The sequence below is a fragment of the Pinus tabuliformis genome, chromosome 7 (genome assembly GCF_031772625.1).
Source record: "Pinus tabuliformis cultivar Carrire ecotype Pingquan chromosome 7, CPIR1, whole genome shotgun sequence".
Lineage (NCBI taxonomy): Eukaryota > Viridiplantae > Streptophyta > Pinopsida > Pinales > Pinaceae > Pinus > Pinus tabuliformis.
In genome coordinates, this window is record NC_142293.1 from 1,610,301,059 (window position 1) to 1,610,323,101 (window position 22,043).

General features: G+C 35.3%; 1 pseudogene; it reads right to left on the bottom strand.

The window, feature by feature from the left end:
- Positions 1-1,739: 1,739 nt before the first annotated feature.
- Positions 1,740-17,333, bottom strand: LOC149254339 (7-deoxyloganetin glucosyltransferase pseudogene; annotated as a pseudogene).
- Between the last annotated feature and the right edge of the window lie 4,710 nt (positions 17,334-22,043).

Here is a 22,043-nt window from a genome sequence, read left to right on the forward strand (position 1 = left end):
CGATGTTCACCTTTCTTGCAGTAAGTGAAAATGTTCTTTAACATGCACCCTTTCTTTCCCTTCTCTTTATTTTGATGTGGAGATGGGTCTTCATGTCATGTCCCTTTCCCAGATGAAAAATTTCATGTACAAAGCCATTAGTTTCCAACACTTGGTAATAGAATGGTTATTCAACCCACAAAATGTGCATGGTTTCATTTACCACAAATTTACATTTCCAAACATCCTATAACCAAAATGAATTTTGGAATAAATAGCTTTATTGTACCTTTGATGGTTTCATTTGGTCATCTCTCTAATGTGAACATGTTCTAATATTATTGATAGATAATTTTATTCCAACAATCAATTAATTACTTTTCATGTTTGTAAAGAGGACACAAATTATATCACAATGGAGCTATACTTAAGGGTGTGCTACTTTACCTATTGTATGTTTCAAAAGTTTTTATGGGCATATATTCTTGTCGAATTTGTCCAAAATTTATTAGGGATTTGTTGGAATCACAAATTTGAGTTATTAACTCTTCAAAATCTAAAAGCAATATATGTTTTTCATAAGTTTGAGTTCTGATCTCCACAATAAAAGTGCCATAGGAGCTTTTCATGATGCTAAATCCATATATACACTCAAAAATGTATTTTAAACAATTCAAATTCAAAATTTATCTAAAAAACCAAATTAGACATCACCTTTAAAATTTATTAAACTGACAAAAAAAATTACTTTGAAATCTTTCTTATTTACAATATTATAGGATAAGAAAATATCCTTTATACTCCTTTTTCTCTTTTCTATACTTTTTTTTTTTACATGATTTCACTAAAATGGTAAAAAACTTCAAAAGTTAAATGAAAATCATTCCCCTATCTACAATTCATCCATTGTTTATTTGGAAATAATTACTTTGTGGTGATTTTTTTTAAATATAAGAAACTTTTCACTCAAATCTTTTTTCTTTTAAATCTTTATTTATATTCTTTTAACATGTGTTTAATTATTTAAAAGTTAAAATCAAATTTGGTGGTGCTAGGTTATATGTAAATAGATTTAAATCCCACTTTATTTGTATAAACTACTTATTATTTTTGGTTAATTTTTACACTTATTATTTTAATTATTTTCAATAACTAAAGCATCCTTAATCGTATTTTTCTATTTTATATCTTTAAATATACATTTTAACATAAAAGCAGTGTATTCTTTATACGTGCAAGATACTTATTCATTTAAGATGCCCACTTCTTGAAAAACCCAAGGATAATGTATCCAGCAAGGCCTTGCCCAAAGTAATAAATAAAATAAGACAATGTATTCCCATTGCAAAAACTTAAATCTCTTGCATGATCATCTTAGAGCGAAATCTTGGAATCATACAATTAGTAGGAAGAATGTTACCTATATATGGCCTCAATATAATTATGAATCGCTCCAGCATCCAGTGCTGAACGTTGGACCATATCACCCAACAGTTTGCCACTGAAATAAATTTTGCAGAGCTCTACGCTAAACCCGACCCAACAATTACTGACTTCACCTTAACTACCTTCACCGTGAATATCTATCATACCATGTTTCTTCGGTAACTTATATCTATTCTACCTTGTTTTTGTGAGAGCTTAGAGAACTCCCTGGATCAACATGGAGATCCACAAATTAGAGAACTGTAGGGGTAACTTTCAGAGAAATGAAATTAAATACTATATCTTGACGTACCGGAACCTACCAACATTCGCCTTTAAACTTCTGCCTCAACCATCTGGGCTATAATTTGATGCATTCTTTTGAGGAATTATTTGGTTGAGTAACTTCTCTAAGTTGTTGTTAGAAGATCCTCCATCCTGGACAGCGCGCTTCGCAGCTTGTTTCAGTTTTCCAACTCTTTTCCTCATTTTAACTCCTTCCTCTCCTCCTATCAAATTCCTCACCAACACTGCCACCTCTTCCCTCTTCACCGTCTTTTTTAAATGCATTCCTATTCCCCACTCTTCACAAATGAATTTCGCATTTATATGTTGATCAGCCAGAAAGGGCCAGCATATCATCGGCACTCCCGCGCTTATGCTTTCCAACGTGGAGTTCCACCCGCTATGAGTGAGAAACCCTCCCAAAGAAGGGTGGGACAGTACTTTTATCTGGGGACAGACCTCTATCCTTTGTTTCCTCAACGAATTCCTTTGGCAATATGGCAGATTCACCATTAACTATATCTGGCCGGATAACCCACAAAACGTGGTGGTTGCTGGAGGCCAATCCCCATGCAAATTCCAGTAGTTGTTCATTGGACAAAACTGCAATGCTTCCCAAACAAACGTACACGACAGAACATGGTTTCTGTGTATCCAACCATGTGAGGCAGCAACTTTCTTCATTCCACATACTCAATTCATCCGAGGGTCCTTCTTTACTCTTACAATTAAATGATTGAGATAGCAGTAGAGGACCGATGGCATATACACGGAAGTTAACTGAGAGTGCCTCCATAACTGGGCTTTCCAGTTCTTCGAATGTGTTAACTAGTAATGCAGCTGCGGATAATGTACCTTGGCCTACCATTATTCCACTCTGAAAACCAGGGTCCGAAATATCTGTGACTAAGAGGAAGTTGGGCAGCTCCCTCAACCGCAGCGGGGGCATTCCTGGGATGCAAGTGATTCTCACTTCATCAAGATATTCCTTGGTGAGGCAGCTTTCATCTGTCAAACACAAACATTATTCATCACAATACAAAGTACAATGGCAATTCCATCCAAAGTGCGAAGAACAGATTGAAACTACAAAAGATATGACATGTATACAATTGTTTCAACAACGCAATCATTTTCATGAAAAAAATACCATTTTTAAATCTAAATTAATTTCTTAATTTACAAAGATAAATATCATATTCTCTCTTAAACTTGTAAATTTATAAAAGATAAATACACATAATTTATAAAAGAGAACTTTACAATTTTAATTGTTACTTATATATGACATTGTTATTACCGGTATTCATATGATATAGTTATTAATAGTATACATAATAATATATTTACGCCGTAAGGCGTTCCCTCTGAGAAAAACATCCCTAAAATGTGACCTGTGCGATCCTGAGCCATTGATTTTGTGTGTTAGACGATTGGGGTGTTTTCTGCCGTTGATTTAATCTATATTTTTCATAGAAAAATATTATTTTTTCCACCAACTGGAAGACAGAGAGGGAGGATCTGACAATGGGCCATGAAAGGCCAGGCCTCCTGGCGATGAGACTCTTCGCAGTGACTGAACCGAAACGTGTCTTCGCAGTGACGAAACGTGTCTTTCTTCTTCGTTTCATGTCTTTCTTCCTGCCTGAGGGCCGCGTAGCCAGCGCAGCCTTGTGCTGTACTCTCACTATTTTTAAGAAATGCTGGCTGTGTTGGATTTAGTAATGTTACAGGAGAGCTTGAGATCATTAATATAACATTAGACATGGTTGGACGGAGGCCTGAATCAGCTTGCGTGCATAGAAGAGCAACCTCATTGCATCTTACGACTTCCTCCTGCTGCCATGTTTCCATTACTGTGGAATCAATCATATTCAGAAGACACCCTTGCTTCTGTAATCTCCATGCCTGCATCCCATCCAAGGTAAATCATCATTATTCTGATTTATCGCAATCCACTGTTATTCATACCAAAAAAAAGTCATGAATTGAAGCCTTACCCATTCTGATAGGCTTTGCATTTCTGGGGAAAAATTTATATCACTGTTTTTAATTCCCGTCACAATCTCAAGGATTAACATTCCAAAGCTATACACATCAGCTTTCAGGGATAGTTGCCCCTGCATTGCATACTCTGGCGCCATGTAACCGCTACATACTCCAATCAGAAACTCTTCAAATAAGTTGGGGGTGATTGTGGCACATGATTGCATAAATGTTAAGCTGTTTAACGAATTGATTAATTTCAAATAAATTGCATAGAGAAGAGAAGGGTAGAGTGAAATATTCTCACTATGTCCCTGCAACTCTTGTTTGGATGTGAGTCTCGTCTTCAGGAAAGAGTCTTGCTAGCCCAAAGTATCCTATTTTAGGATTCAGCCTTTCATCATGCAAAATGTTGTTTGCTTTAATGTCTCTATGAATTATTCGCAACTGTGAATCCTCATGAAGATAAAGAAGACCACGAGCTATTCTCATTATGAAACCCTCATCAGAGTCAAGATCGAATCACGGCCCTCCCCGGAAAAGAGGACCCTAAGATCTCAGGCCGACCGTAGAAGAGGAGAAGCAACCGTCGCCAAGAAACAGAAAACTGCGATTCAAAACCCTGCGTCACCTCACTCTGTGGTTTCGTCCAGCGGAAAACTTGTCGAAAAGATTCTTTCAAGCGCTGAATGCAGTCGTCAAAATTTGGAGGATGAGAGCCTGGCAGAGTGGTTTGATCAGATGGAACAGTGGTTGCCTAAATGTTTGAGAGCAATTTCTGAACATATTGTTGGGCAGATGCGAGCGCGGTCGGAGCAGTTCGATGAATATATCCTGCAAAAAAACCCAAAGAGTGGGCAGTGAGTTTAAGGGTAACTGTTTGGAGCAGGGGGTAGAAGAAACATTAATCTGAACGAAATCTCAGCACAGGATGTGTTGCTTTGATAGATAATGCAACTTCATATAGATAACAAGCACAAGCCGACAGACAACTACAAGAAATGACACCAAAACAGTATATGAATTAGTACTCAAGCGAGAAAAGGTGCCATCAAGTAAGAAAATACATCATCACATCAACTGACGCCCTTGCATTCCAAAGCCAGAAACCTTGGAAATGAGAAGTTCCTATATAATTAGGTCTTACTTTTGAGCTTTTCAGGTCAGCTCTAGCGTCTTCACATCTCTCCAAATTGTTGGTTGTAATTTTTAATAATATGTCAGATTTTCTCGTTGTAAAATTTTCCCTAAGAAAGTGAGACTCTCACTGTAAATTAATTATATTCTAGGTAAAATTTGCTTGTCTCTTCACTTATTTTTCTTTTGTGGCATTGTTTATTATGTGCAATCTGAAAGTAAGTGTACTGATATCCTCTGCTCTGAAGTGTGTGTACTCATCTGAGTTGCGTATATTCTGCTCAGGGGGCCTGCATCTTCTAGCTTTTGGAACAACAATGACTTGTTACTTTATTACAGGTGCAAGTTGATTTAGTTGTGTCAGACATCATACCGATCTTCATATTCAACTGTTTGCTTTAGTTTTATAATGCCAGGATGTTGTTACCAACTGTGAGTGGTTTTGTTTAAAAAAGGGCAATTCTGTTTTATATAGAATAGCATCTTTCGTAGATAGAGAGTATGAAGGTTGTAAAATCCTGTTTTCACTTTCTTGTTTCTTGAGCATGAATTATACCTACTACAAGAAAACAACGAACTGCTAACTCTTCAACTAAAAACTGAATGAATAAACATATACTCCTCCCTTTCTTTTTATAGCCGAAGAAGAAGAATAGGTACAATGAATCTGCATACATGCACAATATCGCCTCAATTAATGATGATTTATGCAAACACGCCCCCTACATTCTAGACTGCATGAGCTTAAATGAACTTAGAATTAAACTAAAAATTAGAAAATTGCTGAATAAAACTTAAGCTAACACATGCAACTTCATGCCTTTTACTTAATTGAGAAAGGACATGCAAATTGTCTATTGCATGCAAATCCTGAGGATAACATTATCCCTTCGTATCTATTGTCGGTGCATGCATGCACCCTTAATGCTGGAAGCTTATAAAAATATTGGTGTGCCCTCTAGTCCACTCTACTATTGTGCTGTCATCTACATACCCTAGTGTTGCCGAAAATCAATGATATATGGATTTTTTAAGGCTGCTACATTTGGCAGTATAGACCTGTAGTACCTGTTGTAGTGTGTAATTGTTCCAACACATTCTTTGTTGAATTGTTCTTGTTGTATTCGTATCTTTTTTCTACCATATGCGTTCCCAGGACTTGGACACACTTTCAAAGGTACTGAATGCTAACACTCGTTCTTTGCCGAACATAGGATGCTCTCCATATATATCTAGAACCCTCTATATGCTTATGGCTGGCTCAAATAGTTTATCACTAACTAATGTGAAGAAACATGAAGTAGGACGGCAGCTGCTTTTTTGCTTTGAACTCTTCAAAATATTTAAGGTGAAAACCTTCTGTACAAGGAACATTGTAGTTACAACTTGTAAACTACCTACCATTGTCCTTCATGCAATCTTCACTTGTCAGCATCTTCTAACACCACATCATGAATTGTTTTGGATTTCCTCCAATAATAAACTCATCTATATCATAGTTTTAAAACTCAGACTTGGACATTGACTCAGCCACCTATCAACTCAGTTTTGACTCAGACTCAGATTGACTTGGATTGGTTTGATTTCAATGAGTTGGTTTTAAAAAAAATCCATAAAATAATTTTAATGAGAAATATTTTCAAGATTCCAAACCATTAGAGACATAAGAACCATACTAATGATTAGCACTGTAGGGATTCAAAATTAGTTAAAACTAAATGAAGTGAAGCTCCATTGTTTGGATGTGAGTCTCGTCTTCAAGAAAGAGTCTTGCTAGCCCAAAGTCTGCTATTTTAGGATTCAGCCTTCCATCAAGCAAAATGTTGTTTTCTTTAATGTCTCTATGAATTATTCGCAACTGTGAATCCTCATGAAGATAAAGAAGACCACAAGCTATTCCCATTATGATGTTATAGCGTTTTTGCCAATCAAGATGTCTCTTCTTCTCTGGATCTGTATTCGTATTCAAAGAATAGTAATTTTCAAAACCTTTTACATAATCAATCTCATTAATTTATGAAAAATTGATCATCTTTCCCTCATACAGGAAACAAAATTCAAAATGACATACCAAACAGGAAGGTGTCAAGACTCTTGTTTCGCAAATACTCATAAACAAGCAACCTTTCAGGACCCTCGGCACAACATTCGAGCAGCTTTACCAGATTTCGGTGTTGAATATGGGTAACAAGCTTCACTTCATTCATAAACTCTCGTTTGCCCTGTCCAGACCTTACAGACAACTTCTTCATTGCTATTTCTTTTTCGTCTCTCGTTATTCCCTGGAAGAATCAATCCATCAACAAACCATGGAAAAATCCCTGTTCCTATTCCTCTATCTGGAAGATGATGTAAAGTGATAGAGTTAAACTTGCAAACAATAGTGGGTTGGTAAATACCTTGTATACAGGGCCAAAGCCTCCCTCTCCAAGCTTCATGTTTTCATGAAAATTATCCATTGCTTCTGTGAGTGCTTCTAAGGTGAAAATAATTTGCTCATGTTCAATTAGTGTCGATTCGGGATCAATAACATGTTTTTCTACATAGAAAAAGAAGAGGTAAATAAGAATCTAATTTCATTAGATAACATAAATATGAATGGGTTGTGTTAAAGAGATGCCTGGTTATAGATTCAATTTTATTTCTAGATGGTAGATTTAGAATATTTTGAAAATTATTCTTAAAATCTGCCATCAAGATAAGTTCAGAATAAGATAAACAAGAATAAGGTCAATTATTCCTAAAATCTGAGATAAATTCTGCTGATTCTACCTTCATTCTGCTGACATGTTACTGGGTTCCGTGAAAAGAAAGATTTCAGTCTGTTCCTCAGGGCAAACAAACAGACCATTAACGCTACTAAGATGCCTGCCACAATCCCGAGAGAATTTTCTGTAGAGAAAATCATGTAATGCATTGTACTGTTATTTACAGACATTGAAGTTACAATCAATTTCTATAATCCCCAAAAGCAAGGAAATCATAAAATTAGATGTGACCATGAGGGATTAATTGACGTGGTGTGTGAAGCTCCATTCGCCTGAGTCACCTGAGTCATATGGGCAGAAGGGTTTGGCCGGGAGGAGTTAGAGAATGAAAGTGGACTAGCACTATTCCCAGCAGTACTAGTGTTAAAAAAAGGGTATATTTCATATCGAACCCTGCAGCTTCCCGATAGTGCCTGGGCTCCTCCATTCAGAGAACGACATCGGTGGAGGTTATTCGTTGGTAGTTGAAAGCAAGATCTGCAGTCCTTTCTGGATAAATCTCTCCAACATTGAACTAAACTGTAAACGGTACCATTGGCAGAACATGTAGCTGAGCCTTGAGTGAATCCCCTGTTTGCAGAATGCAGGCCTCATCAGACACATTGAAAAGCAGATTTGAAGTAGTGGTCTTGAAATTGTATAGATTACTTGTACTAATTTCAATTACCATAACCAGATAAGTCCCATTGGTGTCTAGCTTTGAAAAAAGGCTAAAGTTCTCGTATCGCAGGAAGCAGCTTTCTAACCATACTCGAGCGCCGACGTCTTTTCCACAAAGTTGTATAACACTATCGTTTGCTTCTTGTGAACAGATTGAACAGTCTTGGCTAGATATGTTACCTTGACACTGGAGGAGGCCATATATTCTGTTAGGACTTTTGCCATAGAAAGAAGTGTTGAACCTTGTTTGAGGTGCGTTCTTCATTAGATCACCCATTAACCTATTCAAATCGCTCGAAAAAGTAATTCAATTGGCATAAGTAGAGGCATTACCGCGGGCGTGTGAGCTAATCTGTGAAGTAACAGAAGGAAAATTGGTGATGAATAGTAAACCGATGAAATGAAATAGAATAGCTGACAATCTTTTCTGTAGTGGGGATGCATGCTGAAGCTTTGGAAGCTTGTGATGAACTGAGAGCTTCTGGGTTGGATTTTGATGTGTCTTCTTACAATGCTGTTATATATGCACTTGGTAGTGCTGGGAGGATTAATGAAGCTTACAACATGTTCATGATCATGCAAGCCAAAGGTCTTGAACCAGATACAATTACTTATGCAAGTATGACAATTAGCTATGGGAAGCTAGGGTTGGTAGACGGTGTTAGGAGAATGTTTTACAAAATGAAACAGAAGGGTTTTCAGCCAAACGAATTCACGTTCAAGGCAGTTATAGATGCCTATAAAAGTGCTGGGAAGTTTGCTTTAGCCAGATTTGTTACCCAGGAGAGGGAGTTCAGGGAGTTCATGCATCAGTTGCAAGATCATGGTCACATTATATAAGATTATGCAGATCTGGTTTCGAGCTCCATTTCATGCGAAAAGATTTTAAAAGGAAGCTGGCATATCCTGTATTCATGCTGTTGTGTCTTTTAACATTTTGTAAAATTGTAACAGGTTATTTTTTTTTTGGGAAATTTAAATCTATGCTCCTTGTATAGAGAAATTGTGGATAAAAGGTACTAGTAGTTCTTTTAGTGTATAAAAAAAATTCAAATAAAAAGACATTGGTCATTCCCTCCTCCAATATAAATTAAGGCTTTGAAAACAGAGGAACATTTGCACATCTTATCTTGATATAGATAGTGTTCCAGTGTTAAATATCTGCTAACTGATCTGATTGCAGGTTGCAGAGATTAAGGATCAAGATATAGTGTGTCATGTCAAAAACAGTGCAACTCTTGTTGGTCCATTGTTTAGAATGCATGCCACTCAAGTTCATATTGATCTTCCGACACTGAGTGATACAGATAAGCACGTAAGTAATTGCAAGCATGGATATTACTGTGTTAGTTGCCAATATAGTTATAATATTTTTAGACACAGGGTCCATGGTCATGACTGACTGGAATTGTTTTAACGCTACAATTTCATTTTTAGCACATAGAACTACAATTGGGTAATGTCGAATGGTTTAGTTTTTTGTTGCAGTTGATGGGTCAAAATTCACTGTTTTTTCTAGGTTTTCAAGTTAGATATTAATGAATACTGGCTAGGGAAGAGTCATTAATGAAGATTTCGGAAATGTAAGAGTTACCTAAATATGCGTTGAGAAAAATGGTCTATGTGAAGCCCAATTGGTGTAGAATTTATGCCAATATTAAGAACGTACAAATCTTGTAGGTTGCATGGGCATAGATTCTCACTGATTTCAGAGATTATTCTTTTCCCTTTGGCATTATTTTCCATTCACACAGTTTTCTTTGCTTTGTTTGGTTGTGTGTTGTTCATGAAATTGTGTTTTGCAGTCAGCAAAAGTCTTGAAAGTTGTCTATCAACTAGAAAAAATATCAGAAGCAAACCATGACAGCATTCACAGAAATAAATAGCGAAAAGATCATATATCCGACATTAACTTATCAAGAAATAAGATTCGGAACATATACAGTTTCCACAGAAATGGCAGTACTCTTCTATTACTTTGCTTCAAGGATAGGGCATTGTTTCATAGAATATCCCTAATGAAATCCATTGAATTAATATATGAATTTAGGGTATCATGGTTCAGAACAACATAATGTTCAAATGTGAAGCTAATGAAATTATATAAGATTTCCCTGCTCCTTTCTTGCTAATTTTCCACCATTCCTTCAAATTTTTCAGTGGCATGTTTATTTCCCAAGTTAATGAAGCTGCCATATTACTCTGCAAATTGTTTTAGCAGATATGGATAATTTAGGCCTTATGATTTGTAAGTCAAATTTATTTTCACATAAAGAAATCATTGTTGATATGGCACTGGTTGTCTTCCTTCCCTTTTGTTCTAACGTCTTCTCTCTCAATTTAACAATCTTCCTTGATTGAAAGAGTTGTGGGTACATATGATCCCTGACGATCATTCAGTTCAATATTTGATGGCCTTGAAGCTCCTAAACCCAATTTCATGTTGTTCTTGCCTGTACAATAAAAATGGTCCCATACCAGTCACTATTTCTTTGACAACGATAGTTTAAACACAAGAAGTAGCATAGAGAAAATGTCTTAAATTCAAGATATTAAAAGGAATGAATGCAAGGTTTTAGAGACAATTCAGATCGGTCCAAAGAAAGATGCAGGAAAATGTAATATTTTCAAAGGAAAATGGATCATGGCCCAAAAGGGCCTCTATACAGATGGAAACCAAATGGTTGCACCCTGCCTTGTTTCAATTTTAACATCATTCTTAGAATTCGTAAGAATTTGTGCACTTTTGTGCACAATTCTGCAGCACAACAATTATTGGATAGAATGCCTGAAAGAGATGTGGTGTCATGGACTAATCTTGTAAAGGGATATGGTCAGACTGAGTTGTAAAAGGTTATAAGATATTTTACAATCTTACGCCCAATGCATGCCTTCTCATATAACAATCACATTGTCTAAGATAATTCAATTTGTCAGATGAATTTTGTATCTTTTGGGTGAATTATGTTAGGGCAGGTAGAATCTGCCATGCATAGCTTCTCTTGAAATCTTATACACGCAACCTTAAATAACTATGCTCTTCTGACACTGTTTTTGTGAATATCCTAGCAGAGGCACATTTGCACATCTTATCTTGATATAGATAGAGTTCTAGTGTTAAATATCTGCTAAGTGATCTGATTGCAGGTTGCAGAGATTAAGGATCAAGATATAGTGTGTCGTGTCAAGAACAGTGCAACTCTTGTTGGTCCATTGTTTAGAATGCGTGCCACTCAAGTTCATGTTGATCTTCTGACACTGAGTGATATAGATAAACACGTAAGTAATTGCAAGCATGGATATTACTGTGTTAGTTGCCAATATAGTTATAATTTTTTTAGACAGAGGGTCCATGGTTATGACAGACTGGAATTGTTTTAATGCTGCAATTTCATTTTTAGCACATAGAACTACGATTGGGTAATGTTGAATGGTTTAGTTTTTTGTTGCAATTGATGGGTCAAAATTTACTGTTTTTTCTAGGTTTTCAAGTCAGATATTAATGAATACTAGCCAGGGAAGAGTCATCAATGAATATTTCGGAATGTTGAATGGTTTAGTTTTTTGTTGCAATTGATGGGTCAAAATTCACTATTTTTTCTAGGTTTTCAAGTCAGATATTAATGAATACTGGCCAAGGAAGAGTCATCAATGAATATTTCGGAAATGTAAGAGTTACCTAAATATGGGTTGAGAAAAATGTCTGTGTGAAGCCCAATTGGTGTAGAATTTATGCCAATATTAAGCACGTACAAATTGTGTAGGTTGCATAGGCATAGATTCTCACTGATTTTAGAGATTATTCTTTTCCCTTCGGCATTATTTGCCTTTCACACAATTTGCTTTGCTTTGTTTAGTTGTGTGTTGGTCATGAAATTGTGTTTTGCAGTCAGCAAAAGTCTTGAAAGTTGTCTATCAACTGGGAAAAATATCAGAAGCAAACTGTGACAACATTCACAGAAATAAATAGCCATCAGATCATATATCCGACATCAACTTATCAAGAAAGAAGGTTCAGAACATATATAGTTTCCACAGAAATGGCAGTACTCTTTTATTACTTTGCTTCAAGGATAGGGCATTGTTTAATGAAATCCATTGAATTAATATATGAATTTAGGGTATCATGGTTCAGAACAACATAATGTTCAAATGTGAAGCCAATGAAATTATATAAGATTACCCTGCTCCTTTCTTACTAATTTTCTCTTTATAAACTAGCCATTTGAAACTTTGATGTTACACATTCAAATTCTAGTATCATCCACCTGTTTAATTCTCACCTTGGGGCATCTACAATATTTGACGACATAATGCCTTTAGAAGCACATACTTTGTTTGACTACCTGTCCACTAGTTAGTTTGTCTATGCTCATTATGGTAAATTCGATCTTACACCTTGAACAGGATTTACTTGTAGTTTACTAAATCCAATGGCTGATTTTTTGGGTATCTGACACTTGATTAATTCTCACCTCGGGCAATCTTTGTCAACATAATGCCCTCTAGAAGCTTATAGAATCCAATTTTTAACATATTTTCACTCTTTTTATCACTAGGAGTGCTTAATTCAAACAATGGTGAGACCATTTGGATGTTAGAAACCTAATGCTAATTTTTTATTTGTCCCTAACCTAATGAATATTAATATTGGTGATAGCATATCTTTAAAATGAACATATTGAGTTAATTTCCCTTATATAAAGGTCTTCCTTATTTATTCATAATCTTTGAATTTCAATTACATCATTGTTCTCATCCTTTGTCAAATGTTCATCAAGCAATGTCAGAAGACAGTATTGGCATCCATCAAGGACCTTAGGATAAACCTTATAAATTGAAAGCATGCAGTTTGTAACTAACATGAAATCAAAGTGTCAAATAAATTAATTTGTGCATTTGCTAATTGTGGTAACCCTTGCTCTTCAAATATTAGATAGTTCAAGCTTTGATCTCATGAAATAAATGTAACCTTACAAATTGCAGGGCACTAGTCTATTTTTGTGCTAAAGTTTATTGTGCATCATGTGATTTGATTATGACAAGGTTTGTAATTTGATTTATTTCTGTTGTTTGTACTTTGAAGGCTATTGCATCTTGGGGAGTTCGCAACAACATTGACATTCTTTCTTTGTCTTATACACGACATGCTGAAGACATTATACAAGTAAGAAATATGACATAAAATCTACATTATTGCTCATGTTCTGAGCTTGTGATGTTACTTCTAGCAACTATGGTGGATCTCACATAAATTTTTATGTCAAGCTCTTTTTCTAGAAACAAGTTATAGCAACACCGTCCATGCTTTTCAACAGATTGTGCGCCAAAAGGGCATCCATGCCCTCTTCAAAGGAGTAACAGCTAATATTATGTTAAGAGTAGTAAGGGCTAGAGTTCTTGCACTATATGATCAGCTTCAGTGACTAGTTCTGAGTAAGTCGAACAAGTCAATATTGATATGTAGCGGATGCATGGAAAGTGTTTGACAAAATGCCTGAACGGGATGTGGTGTCATGGAATACTATGATTGTTGGATATACTAAAAATGGGTATTGTCAAGAGGCATTAAGGCTTTATGGCTGGATGCAATGGACAGCTATAGAGGCGGATCATGTTACCTTTTCCAGTGTACTTGGTGCGTGTGCTGGCCTAGAAGCTCCGCAGCAAGGAAACGAGGTGCATGGCCATGTAATTAGAAATGGGTTTGACCTAGAGGACCTCATAGGGAATTCTCTTCTTACTATGTTATGAATGTCCTAACTTCTACGTATGTTTATAATTCCCTACATTAGTGTTCCTTGGCCTTGATTTATAGTATATTGGAAAAGGTTATGAGATATTTTACAATCTTAAGCCCAATGCACGCCTTCTCATGTAACAATCACATTGTCCAAGATAATTCAATTTGTTAGATAAATTTTGTATCTTTTGGGTGAATTATGTTAGGGCAGTTAGAACCTGCCATGCATATATTCTCTTGAAATCTTCTACACGTAACCTTAAATAATTATGCTCGAAATACCATCTATATCAATGAAATATGATCACATGACGTGTCACCATTGGCATACCACCTAACAACACTGCATTATGCAAATTTCTAGCAATACTATACTCAATGTAACCCCTATTTGACATTTTTTGTAAAATTATGGCCGATATGAAGAAATGAATGAGGTAGAAATTCAATCTGTCTTATGAAAATGTCACTAACTATCCAGGTATGTTTTTGCTATGTATGCACCCTAGATTACACCGATGCTATGTATGCACCCTAGATTAGACATCAAATATTTTACTAATCCCCTCTGCTTTTGCATTTTTCCATTTTTCTCTATCAAACATATGCTTGTCACAAAAGGCAAGTAATTGCTTATGCTTGCAGTCACACTATTTTTTATGAGACGATTTGCAATTAGCATTACAATAATCAGTGCAAGAACAAAGTCCATTCGAGAAACAATGGAAACAATTTGCATCTCTCAGAACAATTCGCTTCCCGATGATCATCAGAATGAGCTTTGTGGCATTGTGGCAACGCCCTCAAACGCGAAGGTTCTTGGTAATATGAATAGATGATCTAGCCATTTGTTGATGATAAAAAATAAACACCAGTAAAGAAACAAAATTGCATAAAAATTTGACTTCTTTCTTCTATGTTGTTGTTTCTTATGTCATTTGCATAAAATTTTGACTTCTTTCTTCTATGTTGTTTTTTATATCATTGCCTTACGACGTTTCCTTTACAACATGTGATACAAATGCTAGTATGGGAAATTTGAATTATAACTTTTTTTTTTCTTCATCCTAATACAAAAAGTTAATATCTTTTGTCATAAATGTCGAGCCTTTCCATGCTTTGTCTGGAGGTCCGGAGGAAGCACCAAAAGCAGGGCAGTTCAAGTAAAAGAGTCAAAGGTAAAAGGTATCAGCAGGCGAGCATAAAGATCAAAGAGAGAAGGCGGGTAGGTTTGGGCTTCGTAATTGCACATATCGTTTATACACCAAATCTATTGAAAAGCAAATTCCATCCCGCCAGGGATCCTTATAGAAATTCAAAGCTGGTCTGGCTCCTCCCAATCCTTGTCAAATATATCTTATTCTTTCCTCTAAAATCCATATTTTCCTGAACCCTTCGTCGGTAAAATACCGGCAGGGCTTCAACAATTTGGGGAACCCCCATCGCTTCATTACGGCTTGATACCTGGTATCCTTCGTACCCCCTCCTTCTCCTTCCCAAATCCATTTTGTCCTTATCTGTTTCAAATCCATCTCCCATACAGTACCAGAGGGGTTTACACATTTTGGGTAACCCTAGTCATTTTTCTGTCTGACTTCAACATCCCCAAGGGGCTATTTGTTCCAATTTATTTAAGAATCTTACCTTTTCGGATACCTCTTCATAAAAACTTTTTCTGAAAATTTCGGTATAGCCTCCTTCGCATCGCTAACGAGTCTGAGACGGAATGTTGGATGAAACCAATCATGTTGTCAATAGATTGAATCACCCTTTGATCATAAAGATGGTCGGATCCAACCCGATAATGAAAAATTGTGACGCCTCAATGTGCCCCAGTTGAAAGATTCTCTTCGCGACTAAAAAACAGACCAAGATAGTTTATATCCATAGAGCCCATGTAATATTACTATTTTGTGGGTGGAGAAAACTTGTCTCTATTATCTTTTTTAGTTGATAAGTGGGTGAATCCTGAAAATCACTCTTACTCTGTCTTCACGACTAGAAAACAGACCAAGATAGTTTATATCCATAGAGCCCATGTAATATTACTGTTTTCTGGGTGGAGAAAACTTGTCTCTATTATCTTTTATTTTATTTTTTTGTTGATAAGTGGGTGAATCCTGGAAATCACTCTTACTGTGTGGCTGAGAGGCCATGACTCAGGGGCATCTAAGCCGTCAAAGTCACCCAGGGATCGCACGCCGCACCAGCGGAAACCATAACCATGCTGGATTTTTTGGTATCTGCGACACTAGAACCGGTGACCTTTGCATACGGAACCCCTTACCAGCACGCTCCTTCACCAACTGTTCTATATCTCTTTGATGAAAACTTGTCTCTATTATCATTTTTGGAATATTTTTTGTAAATTAGATTTTGAAATATTCTTAGAATCTGTAATTTTAGATTTTAGGTAAAAATACCCAAAAAGTTTTTATCAATAAAACTATTTTACTCTGCATTAAATTCACAGATACATTTTAAATCGGAGTATAAATCTTCGGGTGATACATTTTAAATTGTGATTGATTTTGATAGACAGAAAATTAACATATCTCCTGCACACAACAATGACATGCACAAATCTAGAAATCGTCCAAATTTTGGGGATAAAGAAAAACAGTTCGGCCATCAATGCTAGATTCTTAACCTACGCAAGACTTAAAAGTTTCATATATCACCATCCCCTTTGTTGGTTGCAGGATGCAGCTTGATTGCTTATGCGTGGATGTAAATAAAAGGAAAAAGGACAGCTTATTTACAATTCCTAGAACAAACAACTATAATGTTGACATTTGTTGCGTACCTTTGAGAGGAAGATATCCTTTGTCGATGAGCAGAGGAATGGAAAAGTAAGCGGTGAAACCGACGGCACTGGTCAGCCAGAAGGCAACTCTGGGAATACAATATTCGTTCGCAACATCCTGCGTCTTCGATAAAAGTCCATCCGACACTATAAAGGTGACTGGAGGAACGTTGGGAAGAAGTTGGAGCCTCTCCATCAACTTGCGGAAGTGAAGATGAGCGTTAGCGGTCATAGATTGGAAGAGGACAGGAACATTTTGATTCAGAGTAGACCCATTTCGGGGAGGCAGGCCGTCAGGCAGAGTTTCGAATCGTATATTCATATGATTCCTATTACCCATAATGGAATCATCATCATGGGTCAAAATCACCCCACATTCAGCCAGACGCCTTTGGACAAATTCTGTAACCACGAAAGTGATATAGAACTCGCGGGTGGACAAAACATGGGCCAAATTCATGAAAGGTTTTATGTGACCCTGCAGCGGAAACGGAAATAATACGGCATGAAGGGACCGCTGATCGACTGATTGTGTGGCTTCCATGTGTTCATTCATTTGTCAGTCACCAGAAGAAAAATAGAGGGATCTGAATTCTGGAAGAAGCATTTGTCAGTCACCAGAAGAAAAATAGAGGGATCTGAATTCTGGAAGAAGCACGGTGACGTAGAACTGTTTATAGAGATTTTTCAGAACATTAATTACTTCCCCATTACAGTTGCAGGCCTGTAAATAGAAACAAAAGACTAATGTGGTCATTGTAAAAACTAATGTAGTTCTCTCATTTTTTTTTTGGTGAATGGAATGACACGGAATATTTACTTCTAATGAAATATCTAAGTATCTTCGATTATAGTCGATGTTTGGAATTTGGAAGGAGGCTGATAAAAATAAGTGAGTCCTTTGTTTGGAAATGGAAAGACGAAATATTTTAATCCCAGGGACTAGGCGTAAAGGATAAGTATATATTTCTGATCACACTATCAGAGTTGGAGTATCTCTTCGTCGAAAATGGAAGAAAATTATTTTGGCATGACCAGATCTTTTCTGTTGCCGCAGGAATTTTTATCCCACAAACAGTTTCACTTTAAATTAAAACCATTTCCAATTTAGAGTGGAAACAAAACGAAACGATAATACTCCATAAAGAACCTTGTCCTTGACCTATATTTTTCAGGTCAGCGGAAAAATTAAAGTTTCATTGGCATAGTGGAACTTTACTATGAGAGATAATCAGAAAGGATTTTCCAATTTTTTTCACAAGGGTCAGCTTAAATGTAATGCTAGTAAAATAGTAAGCTAATTTCAGCTATAACTTACATAAAAAAATTGATAGTAATTATTTAAATTGATTATCTTTATGGATACTGTGCATACATGAACAACATCGCAGATAAGATAGAGTTTGATTATTTAACTTTCTCCTACCTGGCAGAGGATGCTCCTTAAGAGGATGCTCCTTAAAAGGAATTTTACCTATATAAGTAATCAATCTGGTAAAGTTTTGTTTCCTTATTTATATCACACATAGAAACCTTTTTTTCTCTATCTACTTTCTGTATTTTATGCTTTCATATTAGCTTTCGGAAACTATAGCAGAAATGATTTTCTTCTATCTGTTTAGTCATGTATCTAACATTCTGTTTACATTGATATAAAGGATATTAATACAATCAAGCTTTTTTCGTACTGAGAAAAAAAAAAAAAAAAAGAGAGAAAAAAAGAGTTTGATTATTTATTTATATGATATTATAATATCTTTTAAGTTTAAATTATTAAATAAATATTTTCTATTAAAATTTATAATTTTTACAAATTTATAAATATATTATATCAAATAGAATTAATTAGAAAAATATAAAAATAACAATTATGAATTATAATGTAAATCATATTCATAAATATAACGTGAAGTTGAATTTGAAAGAAAAACAATAACTTATAAGTTATATTATATATTCAATAAAACTAGTAGTTTTCTCTTGGGGACAAAAAAAAATTAAATATAAATTAAGGTAAATGAGAAATAAAATAAATATTTAAAAAATATAATATGTGAAAATATGTTTAATAGGTTGAATAGTAAAATATTTTTTTTTTCACTTACTGGTTCACGTATACCTGGGTCAGTGGGTAGCCGCTACGTCCATGGTTTTAAACAACGAGTGGACGCCACCCGAAGGGCATCAACACCCGTCGGCCTATTTACTGACCTAACCCCAAGAGCTTTCGGATGGTTGAATAGTAAAAATATATATATAATTTTTTATATTTGGATTTTGGTTAATTATATTTTTAGACCTAATATTTTTGAAATAATTTCTTCCAAAGCAAGCTGATGCTAATAAAAGAAAAAGGCACACTGGCACACTGACATCCTCTGTGACCATTCCATGTAGTTTACCTTTTCAAGATAGCATCTTCTGCTGACCTGAGAGTGCTTGTGGCAGTGTTAACTGCAGCAAAAGAAAATATAGAAAACACACACTGACACCGTACTGGAATTACGTGTTAGGCTGGCACTGGGGCGGTCTTAGCTACAGGGAGAAAACAAATATAGAAAAAACCACTGACACCTAGCAGTGTAGGGTGGATTAAGTTCATGATGTCTTTATCATTGAATCATCATTACCAAGGTGGTATTATTGTTCAGAACAATTTAGTGGCAAGAAATGGGTGTAAATTTGGTGATTTGGAATTCTCTAGTGGTATGTGGTAAGGAACCAACATGGTTTTTGGTTCATTGGTGATCTATGTATTTATTTTGGTTGACACCTTCAGTTTGAGACTTTTTGTTTGATAATGATTTTTTCCTATTCATGGTGAATAGTTAACCAACTTAGATCCAGTGTGGTATGTGGTAAGGAACCAACATGGTTTTTGGTTCATTGGTGATCTATGTATTTATTTTGGTTGACACCTTGAGTTTGAGACATTTTGTTTGATAATGATTTTTTTCTATTCATGGTCAATAGTTAACTAACTTAGACACATCTAACACTAGATCTATCATGCACCGAGAGGGATCAAATCCCTCTAGGTGCAAACCTTCTTTTCTACTCGAGGGATTTGGATCTATCATGCACCGAGAGGGATCAAATCCCTCGCCATTCCAGAACACAAGCTGGAGCACTGGTTTCAAAGTATGCTCGAGAGCCTCTATATCCAAAGCCTCTTCCTGTTCCAAGTCCCTATTCAGATCCAAACATAGATAAAGATCCCGCACCATTTTACCTTGTTAATGCAGCAAAAGGATCAAATCCCTCGAGGTGCAAACCTTCTTTTCTGCTCAAGGGATTTGGATCTATCATGCACCGAGAGGGATCAAATCCCTCGATGTGCAAACCTTCTTTTCTGCTTAGGGATTTGATCCCTCTCGGCTCTTGGCGCATGATACATCCAGTGTTAGATGGATCTAAGGTGGTTCTAGTTGAGGGAAAAATGTCACACTTTTATATTATCAGTATTATGTATATGTTTGAGATAAAATTCAAAATTCACATTATGTTTTCTTTGCTTTGCATGGTGATATCATTCTCGTTTAGTTTAGTCTGTGTTGCTTTCCTTGAATGGTTTGTAAGTCTGTTTTTTGGATGCTTTGATTAGTTTGTGTGTTTATATGTGTTTGGATTTGCATGGTAATATTTGTAAATGTTACAGTTGTTGTGTTATATTTTACATGCGTATGTAATTGTTTATTAGTGATTAGTTGGTGATGAAGATTCAGTGAGACAACCTTGTGTTATCTTTTACATGTGTATGTAATTGTCTATTAGTGATTAGTTGGTGATGAGGAAGTGAGACAATATTGTCAATAGTTTGCAAGAGGATTGATATTGCACATCTATTTCAATTAATTTTAGGTATCACAACTTCTTGCAACTAGTTAACTCTTAACAGTGTTCCTCCAGGTATTATAAATATATCATGAAGGGTAGTTTTAATAACTTACAAAGTCAAAATTACTGTTGAAATATTTTGTTTCTTTCCTAATGTTTGAAATAATTTATTTCCTTCAAGAATATTTTCATGATCCTTTTATCTATAGTCTATTTGCAAAGTCTAGAAATAATGTATTTTTGAATTTTTTTTAAATGAGTGGCTATATTTATAAAATATTTACATTATTTGTTCTCCAAACAATTATCACATCTCCTTCAAGAATATTTTGATTTGTTTTGAATGTTTATAAATATAAATTTTCTTCTTATAAATATTTTGAATACATTGTTGTATGCAATTATCAATTAGTAATTTTGAATATATGTAATTTTGAATAATGTAATTGTATATTAGTAATTAGTTGGTGATGAAGCAGGGAGATAATCTTGTCAGGATTAATTTTCACATTGCAGGAGGATCGATTTTTCATATCTATTTCATTTTAAGTGTAGGTATCGTAACTTTTAAGAACTAATTAACTATTACTAATTAACTCTTAATAATGCCCCTCTAGGTATTAATAAATATATCTTGATTTTTTTTTATTATAATCTACAACCTCAATATTAACAACATCTAATGCATCTAATGAAAACAATCAAATAGGATTAGAAAACAACATCTACACTGAAATCAATGCATCTAGTCCAAACAATCAAATAAGATTAAAAAACAACATCTACACTGAAATCAATGCATCTATTTCATGAAATCAAATGATATTAGAAACCAACATTTACAGCGAAATCAATGCATCTAGTGCAAGCAGTCAAATAGGATTATAAATCCACATCTACACTAAAATCAATGCATCTAGTGCAAGCAATAAAATATAATTAGAAATCAACATCTACATGGAAATCAATGCATCTAGTGCAAACAATCAAACAGGATTCGAAATCACCATCTACACTAAATTCAATGCATCTAGATTAATCAGATAGGATTATAAATAAACATCTACTCTAAAATCAACGCATCTAGTGCAAACAATCAAATATAATTTGAAATCATCATCTACATTGAAATCAATGCATCGAGTGCAAGCAATCAAATATAGCTAGAATTCAACATCTATATTGAAATCAATGCATCTAGTCCAAGCAATAAAAAATGATTAGAAATCATCATCTAAACTGAAATCAATGCATCTAGTGCAAGAAATATTCTTCCCTCTCTCCTCCCTCCATCCATATCTATATCTCCCTCCATTTCTCCCTCTTTGTCTCTCTATATCACCCACCGAAACACACATGCTCTCCCTCTCCATATCCATCTATCCCTTCCTCTCTCCCTGCCTCTCTCTATCTCTCT